A 25,223-nucleotide genomic window follows, 5' to 3' on the forward strand; every position below is an offset into this window, starting at 1 on the left:
ATTTAAGAGAATTTTTGCCAACTGGATTCTTAATCCTTCATCAATTTGGAGTTGGTTTAATTTCTCTTTGGTTTTGCATCTATTGGAATAGTGGCCTAATTTACCACATTTATAACAGACAATTTTCTTTTTGTCTGGAGGAGTCCTTCGAGGAGGAAGTCTCCGAGGAGGAGGTCTCCTAGGTTCGGGATGAGTCTTTTGATGAGACTGTTTTTTGGGATATCTCCTACTCTGGTGAGAGTAGGGTTCTCTCTTTGTATGAGAGACTTTCCCTTTACCCTTCCTTTGATGAGAAGGTTGGGGTCCTGTGTCACAAGCAAATTGTTCACAGAATTCCCCAAGCTCACGCTTACCAGAAATATTCTGTTGTTTAAGCTGAGCCTGAAGTTTTAAATCATCAATGGATAGTCAGCCACCTGATGAGGATCCAGAAGAATATATTAATCTTATGTTGCAAGCATTCAAGGCAACATCTAAAAAGAAATAATTTTTCAGGATATGACTATGACAGATAAATCTGTTCCAGATTCGTCGGCCAAGTCCGTCCAAAAGCTTCAGAGGAAATCTTATCCTCCGGCCCACAGCTGGCCTATTTGTCACATCAATCAAGGCTCCTACAGTATATTTGGTCGGCCATTTTCCATAAAGTCTCACTCATGGGATGCCGCTAGTAGCCGCCTGCATCGGATAAAAGTTAAGGCTCTTCGTCAACAAAAGATGCTTTGGGACCAAGCCCATCAAATGTCTCTTTCTCATCTCAATCAAGGAAAGCAAAAGGATAATAACGATGTGGATGATGACTCATCAAAGAATCCCAATAATAGAGATAATGACTCACCACCTCAATCATAGAGGTTACTTTTTGTATTAGTGGTGGATTTCAAATATGTTCAAATCCACATTATTTCACTCCATCTATATAAGGAGTTAGTTTCTTTAGACAAGGCATCACTTGAAAAACCTTCCCCTCTGTCTTCAAGGTTGCCTACTCGTGTGCTTTAAGTCTTGGAGTTTATTGTAAGTACTTTTATGATATTGTGAATAAATTAGTAGGAATTTAAAGTTATTCTCTGCTTGTTTTCCCTTTTACTTGCCTTCTGTCAATCTTCCTTCTTCCCGCTGTATTTGGTATCAGAGCCATGGAAGGCTAAACCTTGAATATCCAGGTATGAAGTGAACTATTTATAAATTTTTTATATCTCAATCATCAGGAGAGTTAACTTCGTTCATAATGTTATAATGGTTTCCTATTCATCCTCGTTCTTGTTATGATATGGGACGTCACCCAAGTCGCGTTGAGGTATGCCCGTGTTGCCGTTGCCGTGGATAGGCGTAGGCGTTGAAGGGCCGCTATACTCTTAAATCGTTGACAGACGTGTATCTGATCAAGAAGATGATGAACAGGAAAATAATTATGATATTACGAATCATAGTTTACTTTGTTCATGATTCTCATATAATAAGTTTATAATATGTTTACTTCATACTAGGATATTCCCCTTTCTGGTTCTTTTTACCGCTCTTTAGCTGTAGGTTAATTTAGTTTACGTTTTTTTTTAATTGTTTACTTTTAGTTGTTCTTCTTGTCAATTTGTTTTCAATGGCATCCAGTAGTAGGAGTACTGGATCAGTGAAGAATGCATCTCTGGTTGAATATAAAGTTCAACAACAATTAAACGATTGGACAATTCCGTCCATTAAACCTACATCAATCTATAAGAAAGGTACCTTTACCCTTTCTAGTACCATGGGAATTAAAACCATGGAACAAACAATTAATCTTGAAAATCAAGATTCAACTCTAAAATTATTAGAGTTAACCGATCTCAATAAGTATCTCGCAGATACTGAGAAGAAATATATGCATATTGGATGCATACAGATTGCGTTCAAACCCTTGACCTTATTAGGGATGAACACATGTCTGCAGGCCATACTCCGTGATGGTCGATGTTTGGATTGGAAACCCTCATTAATGGGTATTGTGGAAACAAGTCTCAGTAGGGGACCTGTTTACTTTAATGTCCATCCAAACCGTACCCTATCGTTAACAGATAGGAATTTGTTAGAATCCATCCAATTGAGAATTCTAACACAGGGATACAATTTTATTCCTGGAACTGAAACCATTGCTGTCATAGCAAGGATTCATTTCAAAATTATGAATACCTTAGTCCCTAAGGTATTACACTTACCAGATCAAGGTAAGACTGTATTGATCGAGACTGATCTCATGAGTGCGAATGTTGCCACTCCACGAATGATCAATTGGGAGGAAATTCATTTCCCAGCCAACTGGACTATTCCTCAGGCTGTTCCTCCACGACTCCTGATTAATCAGGATATTGATCATGTCATCCAATCAACTGATGGCGATGTGGTAATCAATTTCAAAGATAAGACTCCATACCGAGTCTCTTTACCACCCACGTCATCCCTATATTCGGATGTAGGTCCATCTTCACGCCTACAGGAATTGGATGAAAAACAATCGATAAAGGATGATTCCTCAGTAAAAGGAATCCAACTATCAGACACCCAGATACCTCATGGGGTCTACCGAGACAGGGAGCATGATAGGACTTCTCCCACTCCCAGTGAAATGACTGGTTTTACTCTGTGATTATGATTTTTACACCTTACCAGAGTAACCCAGACCCGCCACCTTTTGTGGTGGATCGAGCAGCCATTAAAGCTGAATTCTTTCACCCCAATAATCTAGGTTTCAAAAATTGGTTTTTTGATACCTATGGGGCCGCAGAACGCATGGAATTATCAAATGACTTTTATCTTTATTTGGAAACAAATAAGGTTATTATGTCCTTTGTTGATTGGTTCATGCAAACCAGACTCAAGAAGGCAGAGAAACGACCCTTAGTTTCTTCTTCCAATACTCCATCTCTTTCCACCCTCACGAAAGAATGGCATCTTATGTCTGGCATAAATATCAGATCAGTACATCCTCCCACTGATCCCATTAAACTTGAATTTGCAAGTCCTTCAGGAAAATCCCCTGAATTTGTTGAAGCAGTTGCTTTTGTCAACCCTGAAAATACCCTAAACCGAATGGGTCAAATCAGACGACAAAACAACTTTACCAATTTAAATCTCCAAACGATTGGCCAACAGCTGACACGTATGGAAGATTTATTGGAAAAAGAATCATCTGACCAATATTGTCAAAATCCATATGACTTATCGTCAAGGAAATTACCATTGTTGATGAATGATAAACCACTCATCAAACCCCCGGTTCCAATCAGGAACTTTAAATTAGATAACAATTCTGAGGTGGTAGAAGAATTGTTATTAAGGCTTGGCAAATTAAATCTCTCGGAAGAGCAGATTAAACAAGCCCAGAAGAAGCCCGAAACGTCGGCGAATGTGGTGAGTCAACACATCCAAAAACATCTACCTATTCTACATGTTTTGGAAGTTGACCACGCACAAGATGAAGAATCTCAAGAAGGTTCTTTATCACAAAATAATTCTGAAGATTTCACTCCTTCAGCATATTCGGATTCTGAGATTGGTCAAACCCCTACTATTCAAGATTTAGGTTTCACCAACATCAGACAAACTGAAGCAATTCTTCAGGAAATGATTCAAGATCAACCGAGTATCCAAAAATTGGATTATCAGAAATCATCTACTCGGAAATGGGATCTAGAACTCAAAAGATACTACCATAGGCCTACCCCTCAGGACCTATTGTATGAAGAAAATTTGTATCTAGATCAAAAATCCTATGATGGAAGAACCATCTATGAATGGAGTATAGATGGCTTATCTGAATATCAGATAATGGAACATTGTCAACGGATGTTAATGTATGCAACCATCTGTCAACAACATAAAAATTCCGATCAAGGAATAGCAGAAATGATAACTGCTGGATTCTCGGGAATCCTAAAAGGTTGGTGGGATAATCTCCTCACCCATGAACAACACCAGGAAATTTATAATTCCAAAAAGGTAATTAAAACTGAATCAGGTCCAGCATACCTTGGCGAGGACGATGCAGTTTATACCTTAATCTCCTGTATTGTTCATCATTTTATTGGTAGACTTACTTCCCAAACAGATAAGGGGAGAGAGACGTTGCAAAACTTAAGGTGTAAAACACTTAGCCATTTCAGATGGTATAAAGATGTTTTCCTCACTAAAGTGATGCAACGAACGGATGCCAATAATGAATATTGGAAAGCCAAATATATCGATGGCTTACCTCCGCTTTTTGCCAACAAGGTCAGAAAGCGAATCGGAAATGAAGGTGGTGCAATCAACTACCACCAATTTACATATGGCCTCCTCACCAGTGCTATTATTCAAGAAGGATTGGCCCTATGTAATGATTTAAAACTTCAGGCTCAGCTTAAACAACAGAATATTTCTGGTAAGCGTGAGCTTGGGGAATTCTGTGAACAATTTGCTTGTGACACAGGACCCCAACCTTCTCATCAAAGGAAGGGTAAAGGGAAAGTCTCTCATACAAAGAGAGAACCCTACTCTCACCAGAGTAGGAGATATCCCAAAAAACAGTCTCATCAAAAGACTCATCCCGAACCTAGGAGACCTCCTCCTCGGAGACTTCCTCCTCGAAGGACTCCTCCAGACAAAAAGAAAATTGTCTGTTATAAATGTGGTAAATTAGGCCACTATTCCAATAGATGCAAAACCAAAGAGAAATTAAACCAACTCCAAATTAATGAAGGATTAAGAATCCAGTTGGCAAAAATTCTCTTAAATTCTGATTCTGGCGATGATATTGATTATGCCTCCTCCAGCCAATCAGAAGATCCAGATTGCAGTTGCTCTCATCTCCAATCTGTGGCTCAAATGCATCAAATCAATGTGCTTACCTCTATGCACCAAAGTATGCTAGAGAACATTGATCAAGAGGAAGATCCTCAAACCAAAAGATATTTAATTAAAGAATATCTTGAACAAATCCAAAACATTTCAAAGAATAGTCCTCCCATCCAAGGAGTAAAACCATATTCTTTGAAGGAAATTATTGGTCGTTATGAAACAGAAACTGTTTCCAAACAACCAATATCTATCTCCTCATTACAAGGAGAAATTAATGACATCAAGCGAGACTTAAAAGAATTAAAATCTTTGTATAAAAAGCTTGAACAAAAATATGTCTCACCAGAAAAGAAATCTGAAGAATCTTTTCTGAATCAAATTACAAAAGTCATCGATCAAAGGTGGCATACTGTCATTAATTTAGTTATTGATCAGAACTTTGTTATTCCAAAACTAACAGCTCTGATTGATAGTGGAGCAGACTTAAACTGCATCCAGGAAGGGTTAATTCCAACCCAATATTTTGAGAAAACAACTCAAACTTTGGCAAATGCCAATGGAGACAAAATGAAAATTCAATATAAATTAAATAATGCCTCCATCTGCACTAATAATCAGTGCATTAATACGAACTTTTTATTAGTCAAAAATATGACTCAACAAGTCATATTAGGAACTCCGTTTTTGGAGAAAATTATGCCCATTAAAGGCATAGACAACCATGGCATACATGGACAGGTTAATAATAAACCTAGTTATTTCTCTTTCAAATCTCCTCCACAAATTAATTTTATTAATGAGATTTCTGAATTGAGAAGCATGAAAGCAAATCAATTAAGTTTCCTGCATAAAGAACTATTGTTGCTTACTATTGAACAACAATTGGAAACTATAACAATCATAGAGAAAATTAGTTCTCTGCACAAATTATTAACCCAAGAAATTTGCAGTGATATTCCTACGGCTTTTTGGGATAGACATAAATATATTGTGTCTTTACCATATATTGATGGGTTCAATGAAAGAACCATTCCCACCAAACCTAGGCCTAGTCAAATGAAACATACTTTACTAGACCTCTGCAAAAAGGAAATCCAAAATCTGTTGGATAAAAAAATAATTAGAAAATCTTACTCCCCATGGAGTTGTACTGCTTTTTATGTTAATAAAAATGCAGAAAAGGAACGAGGTGTTCCCAGACTTGTGGTTAATTATAAACCACTTAATGATTGTTTGAGATGGATTAGATACCCCATCCCAAATAAAAAAGATTTATTAGACAGATTGTTTTCTGCTAAAATCTTTTCCAAATTTGATTTGAAATCAGGTTACTGGCAAATTCAAATTAATGAAAAGGATAAATATAAAACTGCATTCACTGTCCCTTTTGGTCACTTTGAATGGAATGTTATGCCTTTCGGTTTGAAAAATGCTCCATCTGAATTTCAAAATATCATGAATGATATATTTGCTCCTTATTCTGAATTTACCATTGTTTATATTGATGATATACTTGTCTATTCAGAATCTCTTGATGCTCATTTTAAGCATTTGCATGTTTTCAAATCAGTTATTAGAAAACATGGGTTGGTGATATCGGCACCGAAAATGAAATTGTTCCAGACCTCTGTTAGATTTTTAGGTCACAATATTCACAAGGGAAAAATAGTTCCCATTGATCGAAGCATTGAGTTTGCCTCTAAGTTCCCAGATGAACTACTGGAGAAAACTCAACTTCAGAGATTTCTAGGAAGTCTCAATTATATTGCAGATTATTATCCTCATCTTGCACAAGATTCTGCAATATTGCACAAAAGACTCAGAAAGAATCCTGAGCCTTGGACTCCCAACCATACCCAGGCAGTCCAACTAATTAAGAGTAAGGTTAAACAACTCCCTTGTCTTAACCTCACTAATCCTTCTTATCCGAAGGTGGTAGAGACAGATGCCTCCCATATAGGCTATGGTGGCATTTTGAAACAACGAAATCCATCAGGTAAAGAAGAACTTGTTCGATTTACCTCTGGAAATTGGCATGATGCACAGCGTAATTATTCCACTGTAAAAAGAAATATTGGCAATAATTAAGTGCATTCATAAATTCCACGATGATTTATTAAATCAAAAATTCCTTTTAAGAGTTGATTGTTCAACAGCCAAATCGATTCTTAAGAAGGATGTGAAGAATCTTACTTCCAAACAAATCTTTGCCAGATGGCAGGCGGAATTAAGCGCCTTTGATTTTGATATAGAACATATCAAAGGAGAATTGAACTCCTTACCTGATTTTCTCACCCGTGAATTTCTCCAGGGCCAAAATCATGTATAACCCCGCAAGGGGCAATCCACTCCCAATGAGAGGACGTGGGAATCAACAATCAAGAGGCCGAGGCCGAAAGAATCCAGAAAGAGGAAATTCCTCAGATAAGAAGGGCAAAGCCCCAGTGTCGTATAAAGAGACACTTGAAGTAGAACCAGAGTATATTACTCTTCCGGATACGGAAACAATTCTACTCCTCAATAAAGAGGATCTTGAGGGTACATTGGATTCCTGGGAGATGTTACAGAAATGGCTTGGAGAAGCCTACTGTCCCATCCGTGCAGGAAAACGATGGTATTCCTTTGAATCTATTTTGGTTCATCTAAATTCTATATCAGTGCATCATACACTGACCAATGTCGCTAAATGGGATAGCCCAAGAGCGTACAGTAAATGTACAATACAAAGATTCATGCATCCCTCAACATGGGGAAAATTTGATTTGGCTAAAGCAGCTAATCTTCCTAATGATAAGGAATTTAATTATTGGGATTATATGGATTCTTGGTATATTACCTTTTATTACCAAAATCCTTCCCATAGGCATTCCTGGTTTTTCCAATGGGAAAAGAATGTCTTTCAAAGGTCATTACCTCTACCCAGTTGGGTATTTGCATGCTGGATCAAATTTGGGCCACCCATTTCAATATTACCTGAGCCCATTAAGGCTTGTTTTAGTAAATGGACTCAATCCAGTCCTGAGCTTAAAGCTCTGGGTTATGAAAAACCCCCAAAGCATTGGGACAGTCTTATCTTCTTTATGGTATTTTCTCTACCATGGATTTGGAGATGGGATTGTACTACAGGCTTTAATGACAAAAACCTACCAGTATTATTACGAACATTTCATGTTCGATGGTGGAAAAATTTCCCCAATATTGATACCAAAGTTGCAGAAATTAAGTCTGCTATCATACAAAATGAAAACAATCTTGGATTGCATCGCATCCCGGAAGTCCATTATGATTCCGACAATTTATTTGCAAGTTTCAAAACTCAATTAAAGAGTTTGATTCCGACACCACCCAGCAGACGACAACATGTCTGTATTTGAACCTTCTGCTGCTGAAGATGATGAAGACATTGATTATAATAGCACTGAGCAAGATGATAAAACTTCAGATAGAGAGAGAAAGAGATGGATAGTAAGATAGATAGAGAGAGAGGGAGTGATAGATAGATGGATAGAAAGATAGATAGATAGATAGATAGATAGATAGAGAGAGAGAGAGAGAGAGAGAGAGAGAGAGAAAGAGAGAGATAGATAGATAGATGGATAGAAAGATATATATAATATATATATATATAGAGAGAGAGATAGAAAGATAGAGAGAGAGGGATAGATGGATAGAAAGATAGAGAGAGAGAGAGAGACTGATAGATAGATGGATAGAAAGATAGAGAGAGAGAGAGATAGGTAGATAGATGGATCGAAAGATAGATTGATAGATAGATAGATAGAGAGAGATAGATAGATAGATGAATAGAAAGATTGAGAGAGAGAGAGAGAGGGAGAGAATTTCGAGGGTTTTTTTTTAGATAGATAGATGGATAGAAAGATAGAGAGAGAGAGATAGTTGGATAGATGGATAGAAAGGTAGAGAGAGAGAGATAGATAGATAGATGGATATAAAGATAGATAGATAGAGAGAGAGAGAGATAGATATATATATATATATATATATATATAGAGAGAGAGAGAGAGAGAGAGAGAGAGAGAAATAGATAGATAGATAGGTAGATGGATAGAAATATAGATAGATAGAGAGAGAGATAGTCTCTCTCTCTCTCTATCTTTCTATCCATCTATCTATCTCTCTTTCTGTCTCTCTTTCTCTCTCTCTCTATCCATCTCTCTCTCTCTCTCTCTCTCTCTCTCTCTTTCTATCCATCTCTCTCTCTCTCTCTCTCTCTCTCTCTCTATATCTATCTATCTATCTATCTTTCTATCCATCAATCTATCTAATAGGTTGACAATACAATACAGATACAGAAAAATAGGGACTATAATTCTTCTATAGGAATAAGTTGACAATACAATATAGATACAGAAAAACAGGGAAAAGTTGATGATGACTATGGTTAAAGAAAAAGAAAGGAATAACATAAAGTAGTATTAAGAAGGGGTTTCTGTACTTCATCTTTTCTTTATTTATTTTGCCTTTTCTGTCTATATTTGATTTACTTTCTAAATTATTCATTCCTTTCTAAATTTGATTTGAAATATGGATATTGGCAAATTCAAATCAATCAAAAGGATAAATATAAGACTGCATTCACTGTACCTTTTGGTCTCTCTCTCTCTCTCTCTCTCTCTCTCTCTCTCTCTCTCTGTATCTTTCTATCCATCTATCTATCGGTCTCTCTCTCTCTCTCTATCTTTCTATCTTTCTATCCATCTATCTCTCTCTCTCTTTCTCTCTCTCTCTCTCTCTCTCTCTCTCTCTCTCTCTCTTTCTCTCTCTCTCTCTCTCTATCTATCTTTCTATCCATCTATCTATCTAAAAAAAACCCTGCTAATTCTCTCCCTCTCTATCTCTATCTTTCTATTCATCTATCTCTCTTTCTCTGTCTCTATCTTTCTATCTTTCTATCCATCTAGGGTTTAGGGTAACCTCAGGATTGACAAAAGCAACTGCTTCAACAAATTCAGGGGATTTTCCTGAAGGACTTGCAAATTCAAGTCTGATTAGATCCGTAGGAGGATGAACGGATCTGATATTTATGCCAAACATAAGATGCCATTCTTTCGTTAAGGTAGAAAGAGTGGGGACATTAGAAGAAGAAACTAAGGGTCGTTTCTCCGCTTGCTTGAGTCTGGTTTGCATGAACCAATCAACAAAAGACATGATAACCTTATTTGTTTCCAAATAAAGATAAAAGTCATTGAAGAATTCCATGCGTTCTGCGGCCCCATAGGTGTCAAAAAACCAATTTTTGAAACCTAGATTATTGGGGTGAAAGAATTCAGCTCTAATACCAGCTTGCTTTGTTCATGATTCTCATATAATAAGTTTATAATATGTTTCTCTCTCTCTGTATCTTTCTATCCATCTATCTATCGGTCTCTCTCTCTCTCTATCTTTCTATCTTTCTATCCATCTATCTCTCTCTCTCTTTCTCTCTCTCTCTCTCTGTCTCTCTCTCTCTATCTATCTTTCTATCCATCTATCTATCTAAAAAAAACTCTGCTAATTCTCTCCCTCTCTATTTCTATCTTTCTATTCATCTATCTCTCTTTCTCTCTCTCTATCTTTCTATCTTTCTATCCATCTATCTCTCTCTCTCTCTCTATCTATCTATCTAAAAAAACCCTGCTAATTCTCTCCCTCTCTATCACTATCTTTCTATTCATCTATCTATCTCTCTCTCTTTCTCTCTCTATCTATCTTTCGATCCATCTATCTCTCTCTCTCTCTCTATCTATCTATCTATCTTTCTAACCATCTATCTATCAGTCCTTCTTGGATGATGGCTCTGATACCAATTACAGCAGGAAGAAGGGAAATTGACAGAAGGAAAATATAAGAAAAACAGGCAGATAATAACTTTAACTTACTACTAATTTATTCACAATATCATAAAATACTTACAGAAAACTTCAATACTGCAAAACACATGAGTAGGCAACCTTGATGACAAAGGGGATGGTTTTTCAAATGATGCCTTAACAAATAAAACTTACTACTTATATAGACGGAGTGAACTAAAGTGGATTTGAAAACATTTGAAATCCACCACTTAAAACTAAAAGGAGCCTCTATGACTGAGGCGGATGTGAGTCATCATCTCTATTATTGAGATTCTTTTGATGCTTTGGTGAGTCATCATCCTTATCTCAATGATTGAGATTGGAACAAGACCTTTGATAGGTTTGGTCCCATTGCAACTTTTGTTGACGAAGAGCTTTTACTCTTATCCGATGCAGGTGGCTACTGGCGACATCCCATGAATGTGACTTTAAGGAAAATGGCCGACCAAAGATACTGTAGGTGCCTGGCTTGGTGTGACAAATAGGCCAGCTGTAGGCCGGAGGATAAGATTTCCTCTGTTGCTTTTGGACAGACTTGGCCGACGGATCTGGAACAGATGTGTCTGTCATAGTCATATCCTGCAAAATTATTTTCCTTTAGATGTTTTAAACATCTCTATCATTGCATTAATATATTCGTCAGGATCCTCTGGGGGCTGACTATCTGGTAAGAATTCATTAGCATTATCATCATGCTCAGTACTAGTAAAGTCCTCAATGTCTTCATCATCTGGAGCGGACGGTTCCGAAATTGACATATTGTCATCGGCAGGGTGAGAAGATGTGCCTTCATTGCACTTAGTAGCCATAGAATCCTTCATTGATTCGAATAATTTTTTCATAATATCTTTTTCCGATATATTCGGAACCAAACTCTTCAATTGATTTTTGAAAGTTGCAAATAAATTATCGGAGTCATAATGGACTTCCGAGACGCGATGCAATCCAAGATTGTTTTCATTTTGTATGATAGCAGACTTAATTTCTGCGACTTTGGTATCAATATTGGGGAAATTTTTCTACCAACGAACATGAAATGTTCTTAATAACACTGGTAGGCTTTTATCATTAAAGCCAGTAGTACAATCCCATCTCCAAATCCATGGTAGAGAAAATACCATAAAGAAGATAAGACTGTCCCAATTCTGTGGGGGTTTTCATAAACCAGAACTTTAAGCTCAGGACTGGATTGAGTCCATTTTACAAAACAAGCCTTAATGGGCTCAGGTAAGATAGAAATGGGTGGCCCAAATTTGTTCCACCATGCAAATACCCAACTAGGTAGAGGTAAGGACCTCTGAAAGATATTCTTTTCCCATTGGAAAAACCATGAATGTCTATGGGAGGGATTTTGGTATTAAAATGTATTATACCAAGAATCCATATAATCCCAATAATTAAATTCCTTATCATTAGGAAGGTTAGCTGCTTTAGCTAAATCAAATTTTCCCCAAGTTGAGGGATGCATAAATCTTTGTATTGTACATTTACTGTACGCTCTTGGGCTATCCCATTTAGCCACATTTGTCAGTGTATGATGCACTGCTATAGAATTCAAATGAACCAAAATTGATTCAAAGGAATACCATCATTTTCCTGCACGAATGGGATAGTAGGCTTCTCCAAGCCATTTCTGTAACATCTCCTAGGAATCCAATGTACCCTCTAAGTCCTATTTATTGAGGAGCAAAATTGTCTCCGTATCCGGAAGAGTAATATACTCTGGTTCGATTTTAAGTGTCTCCTTATACTACAATGGGGCTTTGCCCTTCTTGTCTGAGGAATTTTCTCTTTCTGGATTCTTTCAGCCTCGGCCTCTTGATTGTTGATTTCCACGTCCTCTCATTGGGAGTGGATTGCCCCTTGCGGGGTTATACATGATTTTGGCCCTGGAGAAATTCACGGGTTAGAAAATCAGGTAAGGAGTTTAATTCTCTTTTGATATGTTCTATATCAAAATCAAAGGCGCTTAATTCCGTCTGCCATCTGGCAAAGATTTGTATGGAAGTAAGATTCTTCACATTCTTCTTAAGAATCGATTTGGCTACTGAACAATCAACTCTTAAAAGGAATTTTTGATTTAATAAATCATCTTGGAATTTATGAATGCACTTAATTATTGCCAATATTTCTTGTTTAACAGTGGAATAATTAATCTGTGCATCATGCCAGTTACCAGAGGTAAATTGAACAAGTTCTTCTTTACCAGATGGATTTCTTTGTTTTAATATGCCACCATAGCCTATATGGGAGGCATCTGTCTCTACAACCTTCAGATAAGAAGGGTTGGTAAGGTTAAGACAAGGAAGTTGTTTGACCTTACTCTTAATTAATTGGACTGCCTGTGTATGTTTGGTAGTCCAAGGCTCGGGATTCTTTCTGAGTCTTTTGTGCAATATAGCGGAGTCTTGTGCAAGATGGGGATAATAATCCGCTATATAATTGAGACTTCCTAGGAATCACTAAAGTTGAGTTTTCTCCAATAATTCATCAGGAAATTTGGAGGCAAACTCAATGCTTCTATCAATGGGAACTATTTTTCCCTTGTGGATATTATGACCTAAAAATTCTAACACATGGGTACAATTTTATTCCTGGAACTGAAACCATTGCTGTTATAGCAAGGATTCATTTCAAAATTATGAATACCTTAGTCCCTAAGGTATTACACTTACCAGATCAGGGTAAGACTGTATTGATCGAGACCGATCTTATGAGTGCAAATGTTGCCACTCCAAGGATGATCAATTGGGAGGAAATTCGTTTCCCAGCCAACTAGACTATTCCTCATGCGTGGAGGATACTAGTTAAACCCAAATCATGAAGATTAGGATTTTGACCTTCATCAGAATCAGAGTATGCTGATGGAGTTAAATCTTCAGTATTATTTTGTGATAAAGACTCTTCTTGAGACTCTTCATCATGTGATTCATCAGCTTCCAATACATGGAGACTTTTTCGAACCACATTAGCTTGGGCTTCATGAGCCTGTTGGGCTTGTTTGATTTGATCTTCGGAAGGATTTAATTTTCCAAGCCTGGTTAATAATTCTTCAACAACCTCAGAATTATTGTCCAATTTAAAGTTCCTAATTGGAACAGCTGGTTTGATGAGTGGTTTCCCATCCATCAACAAAGGTAATTTTCGAGAAGATAAGTCATAAGGATTCTGACAGTATTTCTCGGGAATATCTTTGTCCAATAAATCTTCAATATGTGTCAGCTGTTGGCCTATCGTTTGGAGATTTAAATTGGTAAAGTTGTTTTGTCGTCTAATCTGACCCATAGGATTTTGGGTGATTTCAGGATTGACAAAAGCAACTGCTTCCACAAAATCAGGGGATTTCCCTGAAGGACTTGGAAATTCAAGTCGTATAGGATCAATAGGAGGATGGACTGATCGGATATCGATACCAGACATTAGGTGCCATTCTTTCGTAAGGGTAGAAAGAGTGGGGGCAGTGGAAGAAACTAAGGGTCGTTTCTCTGCTTGCTTTAGTCTGGTTTGCATGAACCAATCAACAAAAGAAATAATAACCTTATTTGTTTCCAAATAAAGATAAAAGTCATTTGATAATTCCATGCGTTTCGCGGCCCCATAGGTATCAAAAAACCAATTTTTGATACCTAGATTATTGGGGTGAAAGAATTCAGCTTTGATTGCTGCTCTGTCCACCACAAAAGGTGGTGGGTCCGGGTTACTCTGTGGAGGTGTAAAAATCATTAATCACTGAGTAAAACCAGTCATTTCACTGGGAGTGGGAGAAGTTCTGTCATGCTCCCTTTCTCGGTAGACCCCATGAGGTATCTGGGTGCCTGATATGTGGATTCCTTTTAACGAGGAATCATCCTTTATGGATTGTTTTTCATCCAATTCCTGTAGGCGAGAGGATGGGCCTACATCCGAATATCGGGATGACGTGGGTGGTAAAGAGACTCGGTAAGGAGTCTTGTCTTTGAAATTGATTACCACATCGCCATCGGTTGATTGGATGACATGATCAATATCCTGATTAATCAGGAGACGTGGAGGAACAGCCAGAGGAATAGTCCAGTTGGCTGGGAAACGAATTTCCTCCCAATTGATCATCCTTGGAGTGACAACATTTGCACTCATAAGATCGGTCTTGATCAATACAGTCTTACCCTGATCTAGTAAGTGTAATACCTTAGGGACTAAGGTATTCATAATTTTGAAATGAATCCTTGCTATAGTAGCAATGGTTTCAGTTCCAGGAATAAAATTGTATCCCTGTGTTAGAATCCTCAACTGGATAGATTCTAACAAATTCCTATCTGTTAATGATAGGGTAAGGTTTGGATGGACATTAAAGTAAACAGGTCCCCTACAGAGACTTGTTTCCACAATAACCATTAATGAGGGCTTCCAATCCAAACAACGACCACCTCGGAGAATGGCCTGCAAACATGTGTTCATCCCTAATAAAGTCAAGGGTTTGAACGTTATCTGTATGCATCCAATATGCATATATTTCTTCTCAGTATCTGCGAGATACTTATTGAGATTTGTTAACTCTAATAATTTAAGAGTTGAATATTGATTTTCAAGATTAATTGTTTGTTCCATGGTTTTAATTCCCATGATACTAGAAAGGGTGAAGGTTCCTTTCTTGTAGATTGATGTAGGTTTTATGGACGGAATTGTCCAATTATTCAATTGTTGTTGAACTTTATATTCAACCAAAGATGCATTCTTAACTGATCAAGTACTCCTACTACTGGATGCCATGTTTTGACAAATTAAAAATAAAAGCCAAATTTAAAAACACAAATAAAATAAACTAAAAGGAAACTAAATTAACCTACAGCTAAGAGTGGTAAAAGATAACCAGAAGGAGGAATATCCTAGTATGAAGTAAACATACAATAAACTGATTATATGGTAATCATGAACGAAGCAAACTTTTGTTCGGAATATCATAATTAATTTACTATTCATCATCTTCTTGATCAGATACACGTCTATCAACGATTTAAGAGTATAGCGGCCCTTCAACGCCTACGCCTATCCACGGCAACGGCAACACGGGCATACCTCAACGCGACTTGGGTGACGTCCCATATCATAACAAGAACGAAGATGAATAGTAAAGTATTATAACATTACAAAGTAAGTTAACTCCCTTGATGATTAAGATATAAAAAATTTATAATAGCTTACTCCATACCTGGATATTCAGGGTTTAGCCTTCCATGGCTCTGATACCAATTACAGCGGGAAGAAGGGAAATTGACAGAAGGCAAATATAAGGAAAACAGGCAGAGAATAACTTTAACTTATATAAGGAAATTGTGATTAATCACAGAGTAAAACCAGTCATTTAATTTTATCCCAATTTCATAACTAAAGGGAGCAATATGATAAAGAAGTTATGGACTTCTGATTACCATATCAAAACTTGCTATCTGTATTCAAGGATATCCTCATTGATGCTGAACTTTGGCTTTTATTTTTAATTTGCCAAAACATGGCATACAGGAGTAGGAGTACTGGATCAGTTAAGAATGCATCTTTGGTTGAATATAAAGTTCAACAACAATTGAATGATTAGACAATTCCGTCCGTAAAACCTACATCAATCTACAAGAAAGGAACCTTCACCCTTTCTAGTACCATGGGAATTAAAACCATGGAACAAACAATTAATCTTGAAAATCAAGATTCAACTCTTAAATTATTAGAGTTAACAGATCTCAATAAGTATCTCGCAGATACTGAGAAGAAATATATGCATATTGGATGCATACAGATAGCATTCAAACCCTTGACTTTATTAGGGATGAACACATGTTTGCAGGCCATTCTCCGAGATGGTCGCTATTTGGATTGGAAACCCTCATTAATGGGAGGGAAATTGACAGAAGGCAAATATAAGGAAAACAGGCAGAGAATAACTTTAACTTACTACTAATTTATTCACAATATCATAAAGTACTTACAGAAAACTTCAATACTGCAAAACACACGAGTAGGCAACCTTGATGACAGGGATGGTTTTTCAAGTGATGCCTTAACAAATAAAACTTACTCCTTATATAGACGGAGTGAACTAAAGTGAATTTGAAAACATTTGAAATCCACCACTTAAAACTAAACGGAGCCTCTATGATTAGGCGGATGTGAGTCATCATCTCTATTATTGAGATTCTTTGGATGTTTTGGTGAGTCATCATCCTTATCTCCATCATCCTTATCTCCATGATTGAGATTGGAACAAGACCTTTGATGGGCTTGGTCCCATTGCAACTTTTGTTGATGAAGAACTTTTACTCTTATCCGATGCAGGCGGCTACAGGCGGCATCCCATGAATGTGACTTTATGGAAAATGGCTGACCAAAGATACTGTAGGTGCCTGGCTTGGTGTGACAAATAGGCCAGCTGTAGGCCGGAGGATAAGATTTTCTCTGTTGCTTTTGGACGGACTTGGCCAACGGATCTGAAACAGATGTGTTTGTCATCAGTTAACTCTCCTGATGATTAAGATATAAAAAATTTATAATAGCTTACTCCATACCTGGATATTCAGGGTTTAGCCTTCCATGGCTCTGATACCAACTACAGCGGAAAGAAGGGAAATTGACAGAAGGCAAATAAAAGGAAAACAGGCAGAGAATAACTTTAACTTACTACTAATTTATTCACAATATCATAAAGTACTTACAGAAAACTTCAATACTACAAAACACACGAGTAGGCAACCTTGATGACAAAGGGAATGGTTTTTCATGTGATGCCTTAACAAATAAAACTTACTCCTTATATAGACGGAGTGAACTAAAGTGGATTTGAAAACATTTGAAATCCACCACTTAAAACTAATAGGAGCCTCTATGATTGAGGCGGATGTGAGTCATCATCTCTATTATTGAGATTCTTTGGATGCTTTGGTGAGTCATCATCCTTATATCCATCATCCTTATCTCCATGATTGAGATTGGAACAAGACCTTTGATGGGCTTGGTCCCATTGTAACTTTTTTTTACGAAAAGCTTTTACTCTTATCCGATGCAGGCGGCTACTGGCGGCATCCCATGAATGTGATTTTATGGAAAATGGCCGACCAAAGATACAGTAAGTGCCTGGCTTGCTGTGACAAATAGGCCAGCTGTAGGCCGGAGGATAAGATTTCCTCTATTGCTTTTGGACAGACTTGGCCGACGGATCTGGAACAGATGTGTCTGTCATCAGTTAACTCCCCTGATGATTAAGATATAAAAAATTTATAATAGCTTACTCCATACTTGGATATTCAGGGTTTAGCCTTCCATGTCTCTGATACCAACTACAGCGGGAAGAAGGGAAATTAACAGAAGGCAAATATAAGGAAAACAGGCAGAGAATAACTTTAACTTACTACTAATTTATTCACAATATCATAAAGTACTTACAGAAAACTTCAATACTACAAAACACACGAGTAGGTAACCTTGATGACAAAGGGGATGGTTTTTCAAGTGATGCTATAACAAATAAAACTTACTCCTTATATAGATGGAGTGAACTAAAGTGGATTTGAAAACATTTGAAATCCACCACTTAAAACTAATAGGAGCCTCTATGATTGAGGCAGATGTGAGTCATCATTTCTATTATTGAGATTCTTTGGATGCTTTGGTGAGTCATCATCCTTATCTCCATCATCCTTATCTCCATGATTGAGATTGGAACAAGACCTTTGATGGGCTTGGTCCCATTGCAACTTTTGTTGACGAAGAGCTTTCACTCTTATCCGATGCAGGCGGCTACTGGCGGCATCCCATGAATGTGACTTTATGGAAAATGGCCGACCAAAGATACTGTAGGTGCCTGGCTCGGTGTGACAAATAGGCCAGTTGTTGGCCGGAGGATAAGATTTCCTCTGTTGTTTTTGAACTGACTTGGCCGACGGATCTGGAACAGATGTGTCTGTCATAGTCATATCCTGCAAAATTATTTTCCTTTAAATGTTTTAGACATCTCTATCATTGCATTAATATATTCGTCAGATCCTCTGGGGGCTGACTATCTAGTAAGAATTCATTAGCATTATCATCATGCTCAGTACTAGTAAAGTCCTCAATGTCTTCATCATCTGCAGTGGACGGTTCCGGAACTGACATGTTGTCATCGATAGGGTGAGAAGATGTGCCTTCATTGCACTTAGTAGCCATAGAATCCTTCATTGATTCGAATAATTTTTTCATAATATCTTTTTTCGATATATTCAGAATCAAACTCTTCAATTGAGTTTTGAAACTTGCAAATAAATTATCGGAGTCATAATGGACTTCCAGGACGCGATGCAATCCAAGATTGTTTTCATTTTGTATGATAGCAGACTTAATTTCTGCGACTTTGGTATCAATAGTGGGGAAATTTTTCCACCAACGAACATGAAATGTTCTTAATAACACTGGTAGGCTTTTATCATTAAAACCAGTAGTACAATCCCATCTCCAAATCCATGGTAGAGAAAATACCATAAAGAAGATAAGACTGTCCCAATTCTGTGGGGGTTTTTCATAACCCAGAGCTTTAAGCTCAGGACTAGATTGAGTCCATTTTACAAAACAAGCCTTAATGGGCTCAGTAAAGATAGAAATGGGTGGTCCAAATTTGTTCCACCATGCAAATACCCAACTGGGTAGAGGTAATGACCTCTGAAAGACATTCTTTTCCCATTGGAAAAACCATGAATGTCTATGGGAGGGATTTTGGTAGTAAAATGTATTATACCACGAATCCATATAATCCCAATAATTAAATTCCTTATCATTAGGAAGGTTAGCTGCTTTAGCTAAATCAAATTTTCCCCAAGTTGAGGGATGCATAAATCTTTGTATTGTACATTTGCTGTACGCTCTTGGGCTATCCCATTTAGCCACATTTGTCAGTGTATGATGCACTGCTATAGAATTCAAATGAACCAAAATTGATTCAAAAGAATACCATCGTTTTCCTGCACGGATGGGACAGTAGGCTTCTCCAAGCCATTTCTGTAACATCTCCCAGGAATCCAATGTACCCTCTAAGTCCTCTTTATTGAGGAGCAAAATTGTCTCCGTATCCGGAAGAGAAATATACTCTGGTTCGACTTCAAGTGTCTCATTATACGACACTGGGGCTTTGCCCTTCTTGTCTGAGGAATTTTCTCTTTCTGGATTCTTTCGGCCTCGGCCTCTTGATTGTTGATTTCCACGTCCTCTCATTGGGAGTGGATTGCTCCTTGCGGGGTTATATCATGATTCTTTCTTTATTTTTATTTTCTTATTTATTATTTCTTTGTATATATCTTTTTTATTCATTTTTTTTAATTTCTTTATTTCCTGCTTTTTTCATTCATGTTTCTTTCTTTTTCTTTGTCTTTCTTTCTTTGTTTGTTTATTTTTATTTCTTCTTTCCTTATTTTTTCATTCTCTCTTTTGTTCTTTTTTCATCTTTCTTTCTTCCTCCCTTCTTCTTTCTTTCCTGTTAATTTTTATCTGTCTTTATTTTTTTATTTTTTTCTTTCCTTCTTATTGTTTCTTTCATCATTTCTTCAAATTTCTTTCATTATTTCTTTTTTCTTTTTTATTTCTTTATTTCTTCAACATTCTTTCATTCTTTCTTTTTCTTCTGTCTTTCTTCTTTTTTCTCTCTTTCATCATTTCTTCTTCTTTCCTCCTTACTCTTTCTTTCTAAATTGTTTGTTTGTTTCTATCATAATTCTTTCGTTCTTCATTTTTTATTTTTATTTTTTGTCTTTCTTTCTTTCGTTCATCATTCTTCCTTTCTTGTTTCATGCTTTATATCTTTCTTATATTTTTATTTATTTGTTTGTTTTTTGTTTTTTCTTGCTTCTTTATTTTTTCATCTTTCAAATTTTCCTTTTTTCTTTCGTTTTTCTTTCTTTCTTTTGCCTTCTTTCTTTGTTTCTTCCTTTCTCTTTAATTTTTTCTTTCTTTCCTCTTTCTTTCTTACTATTTATTTCTTTATTTCTTTTTTATTTCTTACTGTATCTTTCTAAATTGTTTGTTCATTTGTTTCTATCGTGATCTTTCTTCTTCTTTTCTTATTTCTTATTTTTATCTACATACCTTTGTATTATTTGTTCTTTCTTGTTTCTTTGTTTCTTTCTTTCGTCTTTCATTTGTTCTTTTTTCTTTCTTCCTTCCTATTTCATTTTTTCTTTTTCTCTTTCTTCTTTCTTTCTAAATTGTTCGTCTATTTGTTTTATCATTATTCATTCTGTCTTCTTCTTTTCTTATTTCTTATTTCTTTCTACATATCTTTTTTATTTGTTTTTTCTTCATTCATTCATTCTTTCTTTCTAGTTTCCTTCTTTATCTTTGTCTTTCTTTCTTCCTTTCTAATTTGTTCCTTTTTATTTCTTTTTACTTCCTTTCTTTCCTTCTTCTTCCATTCTTTTTTCTTCTTTCTTTCTATATTTCATATTTCTATCTTTCTTTCTTTCTTTCTTTCTTGTCTCTATCTTTCTTTCTTCTTTATTTATTTTTTATTTTTTCTTTCTTTCTTATTCTTTCTTTATTTCTTTTATTTCTTTTGTTTCTTATTTCTATCTTTCTTTCTTGCTTCTTTCTTTCTTTATTCCTTCTTTCCTTCTTTCTCTCTTATTTCTTACTTCCTTCTTCCTTCTTTCTTTTTTCTTCAATCCTTTCTTTCTTGTTTGTTTGTTTGTTTCTTTTTTCATTCTGATTCTTAAGAAAGAAAGAAAGAAAGAAAGAAAGAAAGAAAGAAAAATGAAAAAAAGAAGAAGAAGAAAGAAACAAGATGAAAAAGAAAGAAAGACGAAATAGAGAAAGAAAGAAAAAACAATGGAAGAAGAAAGAACAAAATAAAGAACAAGAAAAAATCAATAAATAATCAAAGAAAAAAGACAGAAACAAGAAAGATAAGAAAGAAAAAGGAAAGAAATAAAGAAAGAAAGAAAGAAAAATGAAAAAAAGAAGAAGAAGAAAGAAACAAGGTGAAAATTAAAGAAAAAACAATGGAAGAAGAAAGAACAAAATAAAGAACAAGAAAAAATCAATAAATAATCAAAGAAAAAAGAGAGAAAAAAGAAAGATAAGAAAGAAAAAGGAAAGAAAGAAACTAGAAAGAAGGAATAAAAGAAACAAATAAAGACATGAGGAAGAAAGAAACAAAGAATAAATATATAAAGAAAGAAAGAAGAAAGATAGGCGAAAGAAAGAAAGAAACAACAATGAAAAGAAGGAAAGAAGAAAGATGAAATATATTTGTTGTTTCATTTTATTTTATTTTATTTATTTTCTGCTTTGTCTAATTTCCTTCTACAATAGAAAGACAATATAGAAAGAAAGTAAGATAAAAAGAAGAAAGATAGATAGACAAAATAAGGACCAAAGAAAAACGAAACAAAAAATCTAGAAAAAAGATAGAAAGAAAGATGACAAAAACAAGAAATAGACAAGAAAAGAGGAAGAAAGAAAAAAAGAAGACAAAAAGAAAGAAGAATGAAAGAAAAAAAAAGTTTAAGAAGTGAAAATAAAGAATCAAGAAAGAATGAAGCAAGAAAGATTAAAGAAAGATTAAAGAAACAAAGAAAGAAATAGGATTAAAAAGGATGAAAAAACAAACAAACAAATAAAAGAAAGACAAAAGATAGAAACAAAGAAAGATAGATAGAAAAATAAGAAACAAAAAATCAAGAAACAAGATAGAAAGATAGATAAAAATAAACAAGAAAGAAGGAAAAAGAGAGGAAGAAAGAAAGAATGAAGAAAGAAACAAGGAAACAAGAATGAAAGAAACAATGAAACAAAAAAATGATTGATATAAAGAAGAAAGGAAAAGGAAAGAAAATAGAAAGGGAGAAAAAATGACAAATATAAAAAATTTCATTTTATTTTCTTTATTTCGGCTTTCATTCTATATTTCATTTTACTTTCTATACTTTATTTTTCTTTTATTGTTTCATTTTAGTTTCAATATTTCATCTTTCTTTCTATATTTCATTTTACTTTCTATATTTGCTATTTCTTTCTATATTTCATGTATCTTTCTATTTTTCATGTTACTTTCTATATTTCATCTTTCTTTCTATATTTCATCTTTTTTTCTATATTTTATTTTACTTTCTATATTTCATCTTTCATTCTATATTTTATTTTACTTTCTATATTTCATCTTTCATTCTATATTTTATTTTACTTTCTATATTTCATCTTTCATTCTATATTTTATTTTACTTTCTATATTTCATTTTTTCTATATTTCATTTTTATTTTTATTTATTTTTCACTGTTTCATTTTACATTCTATATTTCATCTATCGTTCTAAATTTCATTTTACTTTTTTTATTTCATCTTTTTTTCTATATTTGATATTTCTGTCTATTGTTCATTTTTTTAAATATTTTATTTTACTTTCCATATTTCATTTTTCTATCTATATTTCATTTTACTTTCTATATTTCATCTTACTTTCTATATTTCATGTTACTTTATATTTTTTTTTTTTCTATATATCATTTTTCTTTCTATATTTTATTTTACCTTCTATATTTCACCTTTCTTTCTATATTTTATTTTTTTATATTTCATTTTACTTTCTATATTTCATCTTTCTTTCCATATTTCATTTTACTTTCTATATTTCATCTTTCTTTCTATATTTTATTTTCTTTCTATATTTCAATTTTCTTTCTACTCTTTATGTTTCTTTCTATATTTCTTGTTACTTTCTATATTTCATCTTTCTTTCGATATAGCATTTTACTTTCTTTATTTCGTTTTACTTTCTATATTCCATCTTTCTATCTATTTTTTATTGTACATTCTATATTTTATTTTACTTTCTATATTTCATCTTTCTTTATGTTTTTCATGTTACTTTCTATATATTATTTATCTTACTATTTTTTTTACTTTCTATATTTTATTTTTCATTCTATATTTCATTTTACTTTCTATATTTCATCTTTCTTTCGGTATTTCATTTTACTTTCGATATTTCATCTTTCTTACTATATTTCGTTTTACTTTCAATATTTCATCTTTCTTTCTATATTTCATTTTACTTTCTATATTTCTTCTTTCTTTCTATATTTCATTTTAATTTTTATATTTTATCTTTTTATCCTTATTTCAATTTTCTTTCTATACTTCATCTTTCTTTCAATATTTCATTTTACTTTCTTTATTTCAACTGTCTTTCCATATTTCATTTTACTTTCTATATTTCATCTTACTTTCAATTTTTCATTTTACTTTCTATATTTCATCATCTTTCTATATTTCATTTTCCTTTCAATATTTCATCTTTCTTTATATATTTAATTTTACTTTCTATATTTTATCTTTCTTTCAGTATTTCATTTTAGTTTCTATATTTCATCTTTCTTTCTATAATTCATTTTGCTTTCTATATTGTATCTTTCTTGCTATATTTCCTTTTTCTTTGAATATTTCATTTTATTTTTCTATATTTCATCTTTCTTTCTATATTTCCTTTTTCTTTCTTTATTTTAACCTTCTTTCTATATATCATCTTTCTTTCTATACTTCATTGTACTTTCTATATTTCATCTTTCTTTCTTTATTTCATGTTACTTTCTATAGAACATTTTTCTTACCATAATTCATTTTACTTTCAATATTTCTTCTTTCTTTTAGTAATTCATCTTAGTTTCTATATTTCATCTTCATTTCTATATTTTATTTTACTTTCTATATTAGATCTTTCTTTCTATTTTTCCTTTTTCTTTGAATATTTCATTTTATTTTTTATTTCAATTTTTATTCAATATTACATTTTACTTTCTATATTTAATCTTCATTTTTATATTTTATTTTACTTTCTATACATCTTCTTAATTTCTATATTTCATTTTACTTTCTATATTTCACTTTCTTTCTATATTTCCTTTTTCTTTCTTTATTTTAACCTTATTTCTATATTTCATTTTTCTTACTATATTTCATTTTACTTTCTATATTTCATCTTTCTTTCCATATTTCGTTTTTCTTTCTATATTTCATCTTTCTTTTTGTATTTAATTTTACTTTCTACATATCATCTTACTTTCTATATTTCATTTTACTCTCTATATTTCATCTTTATTTCTATATCTCATATTACTTTCTATATTTCATTTTACTTTCTATATATCATCATACTTTCTATATTTCATTTTACTTTCTATATTTTATTTTACTTTCTATATTTTATCTTTCTTTCTTTATTTCATTTTGCTTTCTAAATTTTTTTTCTATACTTCATGTTACTTTCTATATTTCATCTTTCTTTCTATATTTTATTTTATTTTCTATATTTCATTTTACATTCTATATTTCATTTTACTTTCTATATTTCAACTTTTTTTTTAATATTTCATATTTATTTTTATATTTATTTTATTTATATTTTAAATTTTATTTTCTATGTTTCATCTTTCTTTCAGTATTTCATTTTACTTTCTATATTTCATATTTCTTTCTATATTTCATTTTACTTTCTTTATTTATTCTTTCTTTCTATATTTCATTTTACTTTCTTTATTTCATCTTTCTTTCTATATTTAATTTTACTTTCTAAA

This window comes from Aristolochia californica, unplaced genomic scaffold (assembly GCF_029961685.1).
Source record: "Aristolochia californica isolate CCGP_79_NKW_82.1479 unplaced genomic scaffold, dmAriCali1.0.hap1 SCAF_10, whole genome shotgun sequence".
In the NCBI taxonomy this organism is placed as follows: Eukaryota; Viridiplantae; Streptophyta; class Magnoliopsida; order Piperales; family Aristolochiaceae; genus Aristolochia; species Aristolochia californica.